We start from the raw sequence: 15117 nt of genomic DNA, 5'->3' as shown, positions 1-15117 counted from the left end.
GTAGACAATCTTACTGATAGGCATAGGGTAAAACACATGGGAAAGAATGGAACAGACTGAACACAGGTGATACACTTGGAGATTATATATATATATATATATATATACTGGGTTTCCTGAAAGAAGAAATATGCTTTTTTCAGCTGCTCCTGGGCAAAGCCATTGTTTCAGTTATGCCCCTTCTTTGGCATCAGCAATGGTTTATGGCTTAACAAATGGAAACTGGAAGCTTGAGTTTAAAGTATTTTTAGTTAAATAAAAGTTAAACACATACTCAGTGACTGTAAGGACATCAGAATTGCCAATCTAGCTCAGACTTCTGAGTCCAGGATTCTGTCTTTGACAGTGTTTGATACTAATCAACAATGTGATTTTTTTCCCCTGGCCCTAGGCAGTTGGATGACTTGTGTACTCATGCATGAGGGTTTACAACCTTCATACATTTTCATTCAACCTAATGAAACTGCAGAGAACTTCTTTCATATAAATGTCTAATCCTCTTTGAGTCATACTAAGCTCCAGCATTTAGATAAAAAGTGAACTGGGGTAATTGTAGTGTTTACCACCTAAACAGATGCTTTCCAACAGCAGGCCTGCCAGTCTCAAAAGCTTGAGGACGGACACGTGATCCTGCTCATACTGACATCAATTGGTCTTCTGCTAATGACTTCAGTGGAACCAGGAGTAGTTCCAGAATGTGTAGTTTGAACAGCTGCAATGCTGAGTGCCCTGGAGCTGTGATCAAAGACAGTTGGACTGAGGTTAGTACCATGCTTGCAAGCACAGTCTGACTGCCTGTCAGAACCTGCTTGAGATAGCAAGCTAACAGAGCAGACACAGATGAGGAAGATGGTTTGTAATATCCCTCCAGTGTGCATTTAAACCTGGTTGCCTTTGGACATCACCTACCCATTCATTTTTCTCATATGATGCTCAGTATAAAATGTATTAATTTCTTAACATAGATTGATACAGGAAGGGGAGCTCTCCCTGCAGGAGAAGGTTTGGGGAAACACAGCTCCTACAAATCTGTGAGAGAAAGGGGCATTCCCCTCATCCTTAAACAGAGAAGGAGAAGCTACCTAACTTTGCTTTTACTTTAACCCCTCCGCATCTGCCTCTGCCTGCTTAGATGGACCCTTGTAGAAATGCCATGAGGTCTTGGAGCTGAAGTTAAAAAAATACGCGTGAAACTCATTTTTAGCTCCAAAACTGCTAGCAATTCTGAAGAAAAAATAGCCTGAAAAGCAAGTCAAATTTGGAAGTAGAGATAGACTTACCCTTTTGGAAATATTTGGTTGTTAATTCTTTTCTGTAACGCAAATCAACTCCTTTTAATTAGTGCCTATATATCATCTAATCATAAGATGCACTGGATATGTGTTCTTTTGGGGTATGGCATAATTGTTTCTTATAATTCAAAGCCTTTTTTCCCTTTTAAAAGAAATGCATTAATTTAGTGACTTTAGAGCTCATGGAAGGTACCAGACTGACAAACCTAGAGAACAAAGTCCTCTATCCACAGACACAGAATAGATACAGTAAAGGCAGCACCAGTGCAAGTTTACCTGTAGGTCCTACCACCATGTCTCAACACTGACCAGGAGAGACCACCTCTGTGAAAGCGAGGGTATTCCAGTTTTCATGCTAATTCATTAGTGGCCTCTTCGCAAAGACTAATTCTTCTTCTTTGTATTTTGATAGCACCTTTTATCCAGAGTCACAAACATCTTTATGAACATTAGTCAATAAATCTGCCAACAAGGGTGCCAGATAATGCCAGCTGGTACGGTGGCTTTGTGTGGGAAGACATCTGTCTCCTGGCAACTTGAATGATCACCAACAGCCATTAACTTAAAATCTTGCTATCACTTGGGCTGATTTCAAAACAACAACCTCTAGGTTCAAAGAGAAATATTCTGTATCCCAAGCAGGATTGTACTGGGGGCAGCAAGTACATGCTTCCTGTGCTACCCCAGCTACACTATTTTTTTGCTTGCTAGTTCAGATGAGAGCTAGCACAAGTATGTCTATGGGAGCTGAGAACCATGTTATTACCAGAGAAAAATCTCCAGGCTCTACTTTGTGTTTCTGATCTCCGTTCTGAATAAGCAAAAATTGCTCCACTCTAAGATGGACACTGTGGATCCTGAGTATCCTGAGCTCAGTAAGAACTTAGGATTTCTAAAATGAAAAAAAATGTCCTGGCAGAAAGCCCAGTATTGCCAAGATGGTACCTTGGCAAAAAGCCAAGTGTGTTTAGGGGTCAGTAGAATCTTAACTTAAAGTAAACAGCTACTGTGCAAGGAAGGAAGGGATGACACAGAGGTCAGTCAGTTAAGCCTCTAACTGATTAGAACCCACTCATACCAGTTACAACTGGTTTTAAAGGTCAGACCTGCCAATCAGGATTCTGAGGTAATAGTCAAGACTGAGTATGTGCGAGTGAGGTAACTCTAGCCAAGCATAGGAAGCTATATCGAGACAGGATACAGTGTAGCATAAAAGGCCAGCTGCCTGTAACATTTTTGGGAGTGCTGCATCTGAAAAGGCGAGACCTGTGCAGGCTGAGCCAAAGAGCCAGCAAGAAAAGCCAAAGACAAACTGCTGCAGAGAGTTCCTTAGCAACCCCAGGAACTCGGATTAAGGGGCAATAGGCAGATTAATGTAGCAGCTTCCCAAAACTCATTTTTCAGGGTAACAATGCCCCGAGCTCACTGTGTAGATGTAGCCTTTGTCTCTGAGTAAGGTGACTGTTCCCTCCCAATAAGGGGCTGAGCCCCTCTGGCTCACCACTGGCTCAGCAATCTGCTTGTCCATATCACCCCATGCAGTTGCCTCCTTATTGCCTTCAGCAGGAGTTTCTAGTCCATTCTATCCCCACCACTGACTCCAAGCATGCTGGAGATATTGTCAGAGGGCTCTGGTAGCAAATATTGTTGTAATCCATAGGATAGGTCCCCCTAGAGGCTCAGCCCAGAGTTCCAGGAGATGGCACAGTGGAGGTTACACTAGCAATCCTTTCTATCCTCTCTTCTCCAAAACCTCCTTCTCAGTATGTGAAAGGCTCCTCTACTGCCTTCTCATCTCTTCGTGTCTGCTATGAGCTCTACTGTCACAACCTCTACACAGAATAAATTCCTAATTAGAGATGTGCTGGAACAGGAACATAGACATATTGTGTTTTCAAATCCTTGGAGCCAAACACAAACCTATTTTTGGATCCAAAACTAGGATGGATCTGTTTTCCAGTTCTAGTTCAGATGTGGCTAATCTCACGTAAGAAAAGCCATTCTTTTGAGATTTGGGCCAGTGATGGTAGAAATCTCAGAAGATCTGGTCTGCTAGAGTTCCAGCATCTGTGGTAGAAAGAACATGAGAACATATTCTGTAAAATCCAAACAGGAATATTAGACCTGTTTGGCCTCAGAACTGAACCCCAAACCTAACCTAAATCAAAATCCTAAACTCCAGTTGCTTTATTCCTAGGCTCCCTCTCTGCTCCCAAGTATCATTATCTGTACAGTCAGGATCCAGTTGTGCACTAAGGCCTAGCTTTCCCCTCTTTTTGCTTGCCAGTCCAAGTCTCAGGCCTAGTCTGAACACACTTTTTGTACGGGCATAGCTATTTTAGTTAACTGTGTGATTTTTTTTTAACAGAAATAGTTACACCAGCATAACCTCTAGTGCAGATGTAACCTATTCCTTTTTCCATATGGGAATAGCTATATAGGTATAAATGACCTTTAGACTGGTATAATGGCATTCACTCTGGAAGGGTGGGGGCAGTGGTAGAATATACCAGCATAGTTAAAGCAGTACACCCTTTCTGTGTACACAAGCCTGCCATCTTCCTAATTCTGATCACACATGGTGTCATCCATTACCACTATGATTCACTCAGTGTTTTGAAACAGGTTTTCTTTGGCAAGCTGAGCATGCTACAATGCCTGTGCCAGGGCCCAAAATCAATGTGGGCAAAGCGCCTTATAAAAATACTCTGTTTTGTGCTCTTATTTCCTACTCACAAAGTTCCAGTGTGTTCTAAATTTAGTTGAGCATATTCTTCCATTCCGAGTTCCTTGTTGTGCCAGTAATAATTGGCTAGACATAACTGTCAACTTTGTTGGAGACATAATGTAAATATTATGCATTTGTATAGCACCAGACTAAAGGAAATAGTGCAATATAGCAGTCTTTGCTGTGTTAAAATGGAAACCAAGTTTTCTCATCTCTTTGAAACAGTTCAATCTGTGGTGCGATGCTTGATTTTGCAGCATTTGTTATGTTTCCTTGAATAATTCTTAAACAGGTCTCCTAGCAACGGACTAAGGGACAGCACAAGAACTTTTCCAAAGAAGCAGCATTTCTGTATTTTTGGATGGTACTCAAGTGTTAGGGTTTTCCCTCATCTCTTTTGGGAATATGTGTAAAGTAATGAAAGACTCGTCATATTCAGTTGTCCGTCTGTATATTCCTGAGATAAGGGATTTGGGATGGAAAGCTTGCACAAAGAGTAACAGAAATACCTTTAGTGGGTAGAATAATACTTTTCATTATAGCAGCTGGAGAAAACATCTTTGACAATACTGACTGACTTAAAACACAAACAAATCTCATTACACAGAGATTTTTTTAGGTGCTGGACCATTCTAGTGAATTTACAGAAAAAAGGTGTGAGAAAAGGGAGGGAAGAGATTCCATTATGTACATAAATCACTAATATTTGCAATTAATTTAAACAGCTATTGAATTGTGCATAATTCAAAAGACTTAAATGCTTTGTAGAGTTCAAGGGAATACATGTGCACATATGTATATAAATAAATAGGAGTTTCCCCTCTCGCTGCCCCAAGTGATTGGAAAATGTCTGACAGCTTTATAAAGTAGTATTGGAATATGAAAAAGGTGGAACAACATGCAGATTATGTTATTATCTATGGTATCCACTCAGTCTAGTAAAAGACAAGGTACAAAGTCTCATTAACAAAAAGCAGCATGTTTCCACTGAAATAAAGAGTAACAGCAGAACCCATTTGTGACTTGAATTAAAATGGTACAAACAGACTACTGCACATGTGCATCCTTCTGGAAAAATAAGCATGGAGCCCTGATGGCAGTTTTTTGTCTTTGTTGTCAAGGAAGCACCCCCTGTGATATGTTGGGGGGTGGGGGGGAGAAGAGTTCTGACAGTTTTCTATGGGTAGCAAGAAAACCATTTAAGCCAAAGAAAAGAAACTTGGATAATTGTAGGCTATTAAATCCTTAATTAAAGGTCAGCATAAAGAATATCGGCATATCTGAGGTATTTATCTTAACACCAATTTAAATCAAACTGCTATTTCAACCAATTTATTAAGCGACTTCAGGGTTAGATGCATTCCTAAGATGGATGTTCATGGTCTGGACGTAAAACTAATGTAGTATCAGCATGCAGATTTCAAAGTAGGAAAGGAATTAAGAAAATGCACACTGGAGAAATAAAAAATGAGTGCTTTCTTTGGGATGAGAAGCCTTCTCTTGGTAGGTGAAAGATATTAAAAGGGATCTCTTTTCCTACAGAATGAGAAAAAAGTTAATGCCAAAATAATCTAATGCCAGCCACAGGATAGTACTGTAATCTCCTGATGGGCACAGCTGGACTGCAGCTTTGTGCTGCACCCAGCACTCTAATATCTACACATTGCTTCCAGCTCAGCTTGTCCTTGGTTTATCCTCATTGTAGGACAGAGGTATTCGACAGCATACAGATCTGGCTTTCCTATTTCTAATTCTCAGGTTTCTCATGTTTAGATTGCAAGCAGGAAGCTCTGTACACAGATAGAACCATCTTGACAGTTTAAAGGACTTTATGAGTCTCTCCACGATTGATATGAAGTCATAAAGGTATGTTTAATGTTTTCTTCCTCAGAAAACCAGCAGACTAAAATCCCAGATCTTTAAAGTATGTCAGTACTAAATGCAGCAAAATGCAACTGAAGGGCTTTGAGAGAAAAACTTTCAAAGCTAAGTTCACCAGTATACTCCGGCTGTATTTCACCCTGCAAACCAGACTTAAACAGTGGGTTAAACCAGGTCTATATGTATATTTGCATCTCTGTAGTGGTTCAAAGTAGCTGGAGCATGACAGTGAATCTTTAATCAAAAATAAAGATTAAAAGATATTGTAAAAAGCTAGTTCAGTGCCTTTGGAAATTGCCACCTTGACAGTGCTGGGACTCTACTTACAGCATGGATGTTGGGGCATGGTCGGTGGTTCGGGCTAGCCACCTGAGTACAGGCCCACCTGACTCCTGGGGTCTGAGCTCGGGGTGGCTAGTGCAAGCCACTGTCCATGTCACAGCATCCACACTGCTATTTTTAGCATGCTGTCTCCCTGGGCTGGGAGGCATGCTCTTAGCTGCTATGTAGACATCAAAGTAGGACTGCTCACCCACTGAGGCACTGAATAAGAGGGGAAGGATCAGGGCCTCATGACAAGCTTCTCCACACTGCCCTGATAATGCAGCTCATCTCTAACATGATAAAGTTACTTCTAAGGTCAAAGGAGTAACTCAGTTTCCATGTCCATTCAGGACACAGCATCAATTAAGGTGCCTTCCATTTCACAATTTTAACATTTTATAAGCTTGATGTAATATTCACTTAATTTTAATTCCCCTTCCCATGGGCGTGCATTTGAAGAATGTTTCCTGACTTATCTTAATTCATATCTCCTGTTTCATAATTACCATTTTACCGTACGTTGTACCCTTCATAGCTTAGTTGTGTTTTGTGAAATTTAATCAAATAATAATTAAATTCTGAGGGTAACACCTCTGGTTATCTCTTCATAATTAAACTTTACTTTTTTCTTCAGAAATGTTTGAAGGGAGAAGGCAATTGCTATAAGAATGCAGGCAAATCATTTGTGTGTTAGTTTGATGTCTGAAAATGACTTTGGCAGTGAATTCAGAGGAGATGTACTTAATAAATTGAGATATGATTTTGTCGAAAATGGTATGTTTTCATTTGGGATGGGTAAGCTGGTTCCCAAAAGCCCAAATATGCATCTTAAAACTTAAAAACTTAAGGGATTTATAAGCAGTACATCTTAAGTAATGTTTTCTTTAAGCAATGTGTGCAATACAAATTGATCCTCTTTTCCCCTCCTACACATACATGTTAGATTATACTGTGATTTTAATACCATTTAAAACTCTTCCCAGGTGCCCTCAAAGTGGGGCCTATCAGTTTTTGCATAATAAGGTAACTGGATCTTCCTTGGATATGAGGGCACAATGCAGGTCTCATGCCAGGGCAAAGGAAAAGTAACTCTTTTGAAATCAATCGAGGTGCAGTGGTGTGAAACCCAGTATCAGATCCTTATTCTATTTATACAATCACTAGCTTTCCTTAGCTTGAGGTATGGGTTTCTAGGATTCTGGGGTTTGCAAAGAAATGCTCCCTGCCTCTATTTCAGCATTCATACTGACAAAGCTGTTCTTAACTCATAATATATTAATATAATGTCTCTCCAGCAGACATGCTAGAGGGTATTTTCCGAAAATAGATAACAGTCAAGAAGACATAAAATAATAGCTTTGTATTTTACAGCTATTTACAGTCCCAAGATAAAGTCATGCAACTGAAGAATATTCAAGAATGTGAATATAGTGTTATTAGTGGTGCCAAAGGTACACATGTTGTTTTACTAAAAAAAAAAAAAAAATAGACTTGCACTCAGAAACTTACATCTAAGTTGGATGGATACATCAGAGTTATGAAGTATGAGATAGATAGTTTAAAGTGAAAAAGTAGGATTTTAAGAATGATTTGAAGATGCCTATGACAATAGAAGGCCAATCCAAGTAGATGGTACAACTTGGAAAAAAAAGATCATTTATAAGTTGGAGAGGTGAAAATGGGGACATGATCACATGTTTAAATACTATAGTTCTGTATTTGGAGTAATCTAAAAGTAATTAGGATGTTTACAGTTATGCTTGTGTATTTTACCTTATTAGACAACAAGGTTTCACCTGGCTCCCACACAAGCAGTTCAAGTCCTCCTGTGTCATACCTTGAAAACTTTACAATATTTTAATTTTAATTACTGCCATTTAAATTGTTTCTTGTACAGAGAGTTGTTCCTCTGTGCTTCTTTCATATGTCAAAACTCTCTTACATATCAAGGAAGCCAATATCTCAGACATGGACTAAACTCATCCAAAAATCTACCTGTCTGTTAAAATATGCTGTTGATCCCAAGTTCCTACCTGAAGTATATGTTTTCAACTACAGTATGTCTATTGTTTCATACTTCTCATTGTAATAATCCTAAAGGTCGAATTCTCAAATGTTTTCTTAGTGTGGACCACATCATGATAGAAGGTTTCCCATTGAAAGTGACATTGACATTAGTGATCTCATAACATCCCTGTGGCAACAGCCACTGCGCACATGAAAAAGCGACTTTTGGCTGTCTTTTAATGCAATATAGCTGGTGGAAACAGGCAGGACACTCAGTGTGATATACCAGGCAGCTTTCTGTGGACAATGAGCTGTGTGTGCCACTGTCCCGTTGTCCACAAAGTACAGTCTGAGAACCAATGTTCTAGAGCAATTAAAGAACACTTCCTCTAATTAACTTCCATGACAGAAAACAATTGATTCAGCACAATGTTCTGCCTCTCAGTACCCCTAATGTCTAATTTTTAACATTTTGAATCTGCATTTTAATGTCTCATCCTGGTAATAGAAGACATTCAGAGTCCCCAGCCTGGCTACCCAAAATAAAATTCCTGCTCTCCCTCAGTTCAAACAATCTGAAAATTATTTTTTAACTATTAAAAAACAAGGACAGGAATCTCACAGTCATCTTGCTCCATATATTTGTTCACTGATACAAATTACAGGGACTTATCAGTATATTTCAGTTGTTGGAAATAGATCATAGAATGCTGAGAATGTTTGGGTCCCACATGGACACTTCAAAATGCATTACAGGAAATGCTCTGTTCTCCTTATGCTTCTCTCTGTGCAAAATCTAAATCAGTGGGCTCTGTTTGGGAAGAGACATTTAGGGTTAGGAGTGGGATACTGAACCCTATGGACATGATTGGGATTGACTGCACAACCACTTATATAGCCCATAGAATGCAATACTGACTTGAGCTCATTCTGTGTGGGTTTGAACACCACTGGATTTTCACAGTCATCGGTATTGCTGACCACAAGCATTCAAAAATTGTGAATCAGGACACAAAAACCCATGTGATTGTCTTAAAAATCATGAGTTTAAAACACACTAGGTTATTTTTATTTGCCTTCTATATTTTTAATCTTGAGGATACTCTTGTTTTACATTTTCGAGTTTTCCTGAACAACCATAAGGGCTGGAAACTTACTTTACAAAAATGCAATTCTCACTTAATCACATGCCCCCAAGCTGGAGCTTTGAGGGTAATTCCAATTATCATGAGACTTGCAATAAAATCCTGGGAGCTGGCAACACTAAATCACTTATGGAATGACTGCTACCCCAACCTGCCTGTTAATCGCCCTCTCTTGCTCCCACAGGAAGGTATGACTGGAATGCAGACCACTCCATGGTCAGTGCCAAGGACCTTGAGTATTCTGCTGATCTTGAGCCTTCTGTGTCCTGAATGTCTTCAGAATTTCACTCAAAATGAGCTATACAGTAAGCTTACTTGTATTCTGTCTTAAGTAACTTTGGTAGCCAAGGGAGGAAGGTCTTAGGACAGAGTTGTAGAGATTGTGGTGAGGGAATTAGAGGTTGAAAGCCAAGAAGATGGTGTGGGAAAGATAGAATGGAGCCTATGAGCAGGTGTGCTAATGTGACAATGCCCCTTCCAGCTCAGGGCCTTTACACCAGGCAGGTAGAATCAAGCCTCAACAACTCCTCCTGCTGTTCCCTGCACTCTTTCCTACCTCTCTTAGATGGGTAGGATTCTCCAGCCTGTAGGTCTGATCATCCCTCTTCTAGGATGTTGACTCTGGGCAGTTTCTCACCAACTTGCTGGCAGGACCTTCCTTCTCCAGCTTGCTTGGCCCTTTGGCAGCAACCCTGCCCTGCTGCTTCCCAGCTTTTTATTCTCCCAGCTGCTGTGAGGCTGCCAATCAGAGCCAGATGGTGGATGCTGCAGTAACTCCTTAGTTGCCAGGCCAGCATGGGATCTATACACCTCATGACAGAGTCCTAGTTATAATAATTAGCCCTTAACTAATTAACTTTGCTGTCTAACCAAGTCCTGAGGTTTGTATTGGTCTGGATCCTATCTAATCCTTGCTTGCTTTTATCGGAGCCATAAAGCCCCAAAGGCAGTGAAAGGGGCAAAGCCAGAGAGAAACAACATAGTGATCTAGATAATATTAGTGGGCCAGGTCGTGGTCTCAATTACATTGTTGGAACTCAAGTGAGATAGCATTGATTATTAGTTTTGTGCTGATAATGTGTATGTTGCTGTACATGAAGACAAAGGTAATTACAACCAACCCCCCAAAGTTTTCAATATAAAAGATAGATATAGAGTAAACACTGACTCAATGATTTACTCCAGATTTACACTGGTATAACTGAGGTGAGAATCAGGTCAATTACAGTGGACAAGAAGCTGGATATGAGTCAATAATGTGCCCTTGTTGCCAAGAAGGTTAATGGCATATTGGACTGCATTAGTAGGAGCATTGCCAGCAGATCAAGGGAAGTGATTATTCCTCTCTATTCTGCACTGGTGAGGCCACATCTGGAGTATTGCATCCAGTTTTGGGCCCCCACTACAGAAAGAATGTGGACAAATTGGAGAGAGTCCAGCAGAGGGCAACAAAAATGATTAGGGGGCTGTGGCACATGACTTATGAGGAGAGGCTGAGGGAACTGGGCTTATTTAGTCTGCAGAAGAGAAGAGTGAGGGGGGATTTGATAGCAGCCTTCAACTACCTGAAGGGGGGGTTCCAAAGAGGATGGAGCTAGGCTGTTCTCAGTGGTGGCAGAAGACAGAGAAAGGGGCAATGGTCTCAAGTTGCAGTGGGAGAGATCTAAGTTGGATATTAGGAAAAACTATTTCACTAGGAGGGTGATGGAATTTCACTAGAATGGGTTACCTAGGGAGGTGGTGGAATCTCCATCCTTAGAGGTTTTTAAGACCTGGCTTGACAATCATCCCGGCTGGGATGATTTAGTTGGTGTTGGTCTTGCTTTGAGCAGGGGTGTTGGACTAGATGATCTCCTGAGGGAGGTAATTGTCTTTATCTACTTGGCACTGGCGAAGCCTCAGCTGGAGTACTGTGTTCAATTGTGGCATCACACTTTATAAAAGATGTGGTCAAAGTGAAGAGAATCCAACCAAAAAGATAAAAAAGGTTTAGCAAACCTGACCTATGTGGAAAGGTTAAAAAAACTGGCCATGTTTAGTCTTGAGAAAACAAGACAGAGGGTGGACCTGTTAACAGTCTTCACATATGTTAAGGAACTTTTAAGAGGATGGTGATGAATTGTTCTCCAAATCCACTAAAGGCAGGACAAAAAGTAATGAGTTCAATCCACAGCATGGGAGATTTAGGTTAGATATTAGGAAAAACTTTCTTGCTATAAGGGTATTTATATTCTGGAATAGGCTTCCAAAGGAGGTTGTGGAATCCCCATCACTGGAGGTTTTTGAGAACAGATTGGACAAACACCTGTCAGGGATGGTCTAGGTTTATTTGGTCCTGCCTCAGCACAGGAGGCTGGACTTGATGACCTCTCAAGGGTTTTACAGCCCTACATTTCTATTATTCTGTTATTTATTACTGGCAAGAATAGCATATCTGGGCAGGCTGAGACAAGGCTCTCAAGCGGTGACAATTTAAATGCACAACATTTAAAAAAGATTAGGAGCATGATTTTAAATGTCTCATTGAAACACACTAGAAAATCATGCATTACAAATGTGCAGCTACTTAATTTTAAAGCAATTTTAAAAATCAAAATGAACAAGTCTCTCACTCTAAATGGGTAAATGAGACTTGGCAGGTCTTTTCAAACCTAGAGAGTTAAACCTCAGTGCAGAGTGTAAAGTTCTGGATCATAGAAGGAAACAGAGACTACAGAGGGGGAAAAAAATCTCTTAACAATCATTGCTACAGAGAGGGAGAAAGGAAGTGTATGCCCCTGCACACCATTGTGAAGAAAATCAAAAGAATCATTGGTGTGGGAATTTTTATCTCTAGATGAAAAGGCTAGTTGAAATGCAATCTGCTGTTTGTGTAGAAAAAGTATCTGTAGAGAAGGGGGGAAAAAGCAAACACGTGGGAATATTTGCTCTAAGATGTCAATGAAAAATAAGTATTCATTACTGAAGAAGAAATATTTGCAGAGTTCAGCAAACCACCCATACTGCAGATGGGGACTGATGCAGGAGGAGTTGGAGGGCATAAAAAATGCTGAGCACAACCCCATCTATACTTGCAAAAGAAATTAGTTTTACCATAATTAAGTTCACTTTTAACTCATTAATGTCTGAACAGGCTTTTAACCCAATCTGCACTGTTAATGTCGATGGGCCAAACAATGTTCTATGCAAAGTAGAGAACAGGGCAAAGATTTGCAAAAATGCCTAAGGGACAGGTTTTTAAAGGTATTTTGGTGCCTAAAGATGCAGACAGGCACATAGTTAGATTTTCAAAAGTGCCTAGGTGCCTAAGTCCTATTAACTTACAAATGTGTTCCCAAATTCTATTTTCAAAAGTGAATTTGGACCAGATTGACAGTGGTATTTAGGTGCCTAAAGGTGCAAATAGGAGCCATGGGCATTTAAAAATCACCTAAATGAGTTAACTGGTTAACCCCTATTGAACTTTAAAAATAGTGTTATACATGCTGAGAATTTACTCAGCAAGGGTTTATCTCTAAGCACTGGTGAATAAGAGTGGTGCAGGCTGCTGACAATATTAATTGCTGTCTAGTGGCAGAATTTACTGTTGTCTTTTGTTACGTTACCTAAGGCCAAGTGGTCTGGAACTGGCATCCGCATTGTCGACTACAGCTCAGTGTGGCTTCTATTTGAAACATAGCAAAGCACTTGTGCAAATTTTACCCATAGAATAGAACACAGTTTCTCCCCCCTTCCCCCCCTCCCCCACCCCCCCAACATGGCACAGTTTTTTTCTTAACATAGTTCTCTAATGTTAGTTTTGGCTCCAGCTACACTGGCTACACCAAACTATTAATCCACAACCAAATTAATACTTAGCACAATTGTTAAACAGTTCTTTTTATCTGGATCCAAATGGATGAGCATGGATGAGATCCAAATCAAGAATTGACTCTGTGCCTCTCTGCCTTTTTGAGTGTTTTAGCTAACATTCACTATTCCGGATCTTATCATACTCACAGCTGTTAGAGAAATATTGTTAAAGGCAATGCAGAATTCAGGTGGTTATGGATTTAGAGGAACATAATTTTAACTTTATTTTTACAGTACCACTTCAAAAATTCCATCTACATGTTCCTTTGTATTTGAAGATAACTAGACTGAGCATTAGATACATTTCCTTTTCTTTCCACCTAAGAAAAAAGTCCCCCTTGAAAATATTTTTAAAAGTCCATTCAAGAAAGATGAGACCCTGGCACTGATTAGACCCATGTGTATACTCTGAGCTACCTAACTGACAACACTATGTTAGTTCAGTGTGGGAAAGGTAGTTTGAAAACTATTTAAGTACTTCTGAGCTTGAGTATAAGTTCCATAATTTCTCACAGATGGGGATAATAATTACCTTCCTGTACATTCACTTCCCACTGGTACAATACAGACTGTGTTAAACTGAAAGGAAAGCTACAACACAAATGGCATGCAATTTTAATTTGCTTCTTGCTTGGAGAAGAGTTTTCAGTATTACCACATTTTGTTTTGCTGTGTGTCCAGAGAAGAGACAGGAAGTGGAAAAGACAGAGAATAAAAAAATCCTCTAAACTATTTTTACATTTAAATCCAAACCAAGGATCACCTCTAACAGAGTGATCTTACCCTACCCTCAGAATATACTTTAAAGTATTCTCAAGATTTCAAGTATAGTTTGGTTTGACTTTGAATAAAAGATCCACCCTTTTGCCGGCAAATTATTTTGGCTGGTCTCTTGGTTGAACACTTAAGACAGGTCTCACAGTATTTAATTTTTCACTTTGTTGTTGCTGCATTTTATTTCTGGATACAATCTATAAAGTTTTCAATTAATAAGGTGTCTATTGATATAGCACATTTTCATTATCCAACTGAGGCATCTTTAATTTTATTTCAGCAGCAGACAAGCTACTATCACTAACTTGTTGCTGCAGTTTGTCAGACCCTTTGTGACATATTTCACTGAATTATTGCCTCCCTAACTTATTGTCCAGGTCCACACATCTAGGACAAATCTCTAAAATTGAATGAAATGGTTAAAAACATCTTAAGCAAGTTTAATTTCCAAACAGTCTGCATGTTCCCAAATATCAACTAACAGTGAGCTTGGGGAGTTTCTTACTGTTTCTGATGCTGTTGTTGCTATGCCTGTTGTTGCTGTAGTGCTGTGTAACAAAACACCAGAATAACAGCATGTTATTAGTGCTGGTTTGGTAACCTAACAAAAACAATAATTCTTGTGAAGAACACAAAGGACCCATGCTTCTTTCCACAAACTGTTAAAAGAAAATGTCCTGTAATTTAAATAGCATGAACTAAGAATTTAAATACTGTGAGACCTGTCTTAAGGGCCTAAAGAAGAGACCAGCCAATATAATTTGCCTGCAAAAGGGTGGAACTTTAATGCTAGATCAAAACTAAGAATCTAAATCATGAGTTAATTGGCATCACAGATATTTTGTGGAATAAATGTCATGACTGGAATAGTGGTATATAACAGTTTAGCTTGTTCAGGAAGAACGGGGGGGGGGGGAGGGGGAAGAAGGAGGTATTGCATTATACAAGAATATATACACCTGTTCTAAGATCCAGAAGGAGGTGAGAGGCAGACCAGTTGAAAAGTCTCTGGCTAAAGATAAAATAGGGAAAAAAAAAGGATGATGTCATGGTAGGGGGTCTACTAGAGACCACCAAATTAGGAAGAGGAGGTGTGTGAGGCATTCCAATACCA

This window comes from Caretta caretta, chromosome 11 (assembly GCF_965140235.1).
Source record: "Caretta caretta isolate rCarCar2 chromosome 11, rCarCar1.hap1, whole genome shotgun sequence".
Classification (NCBI taxonomy): Eukaryota; Metazoa; Chordata; order Testudines; family Cheloniidae; genus Caretta; species Caretta caretta.
Note: the sequence above shows the minus strand (reverse complement) of the source record.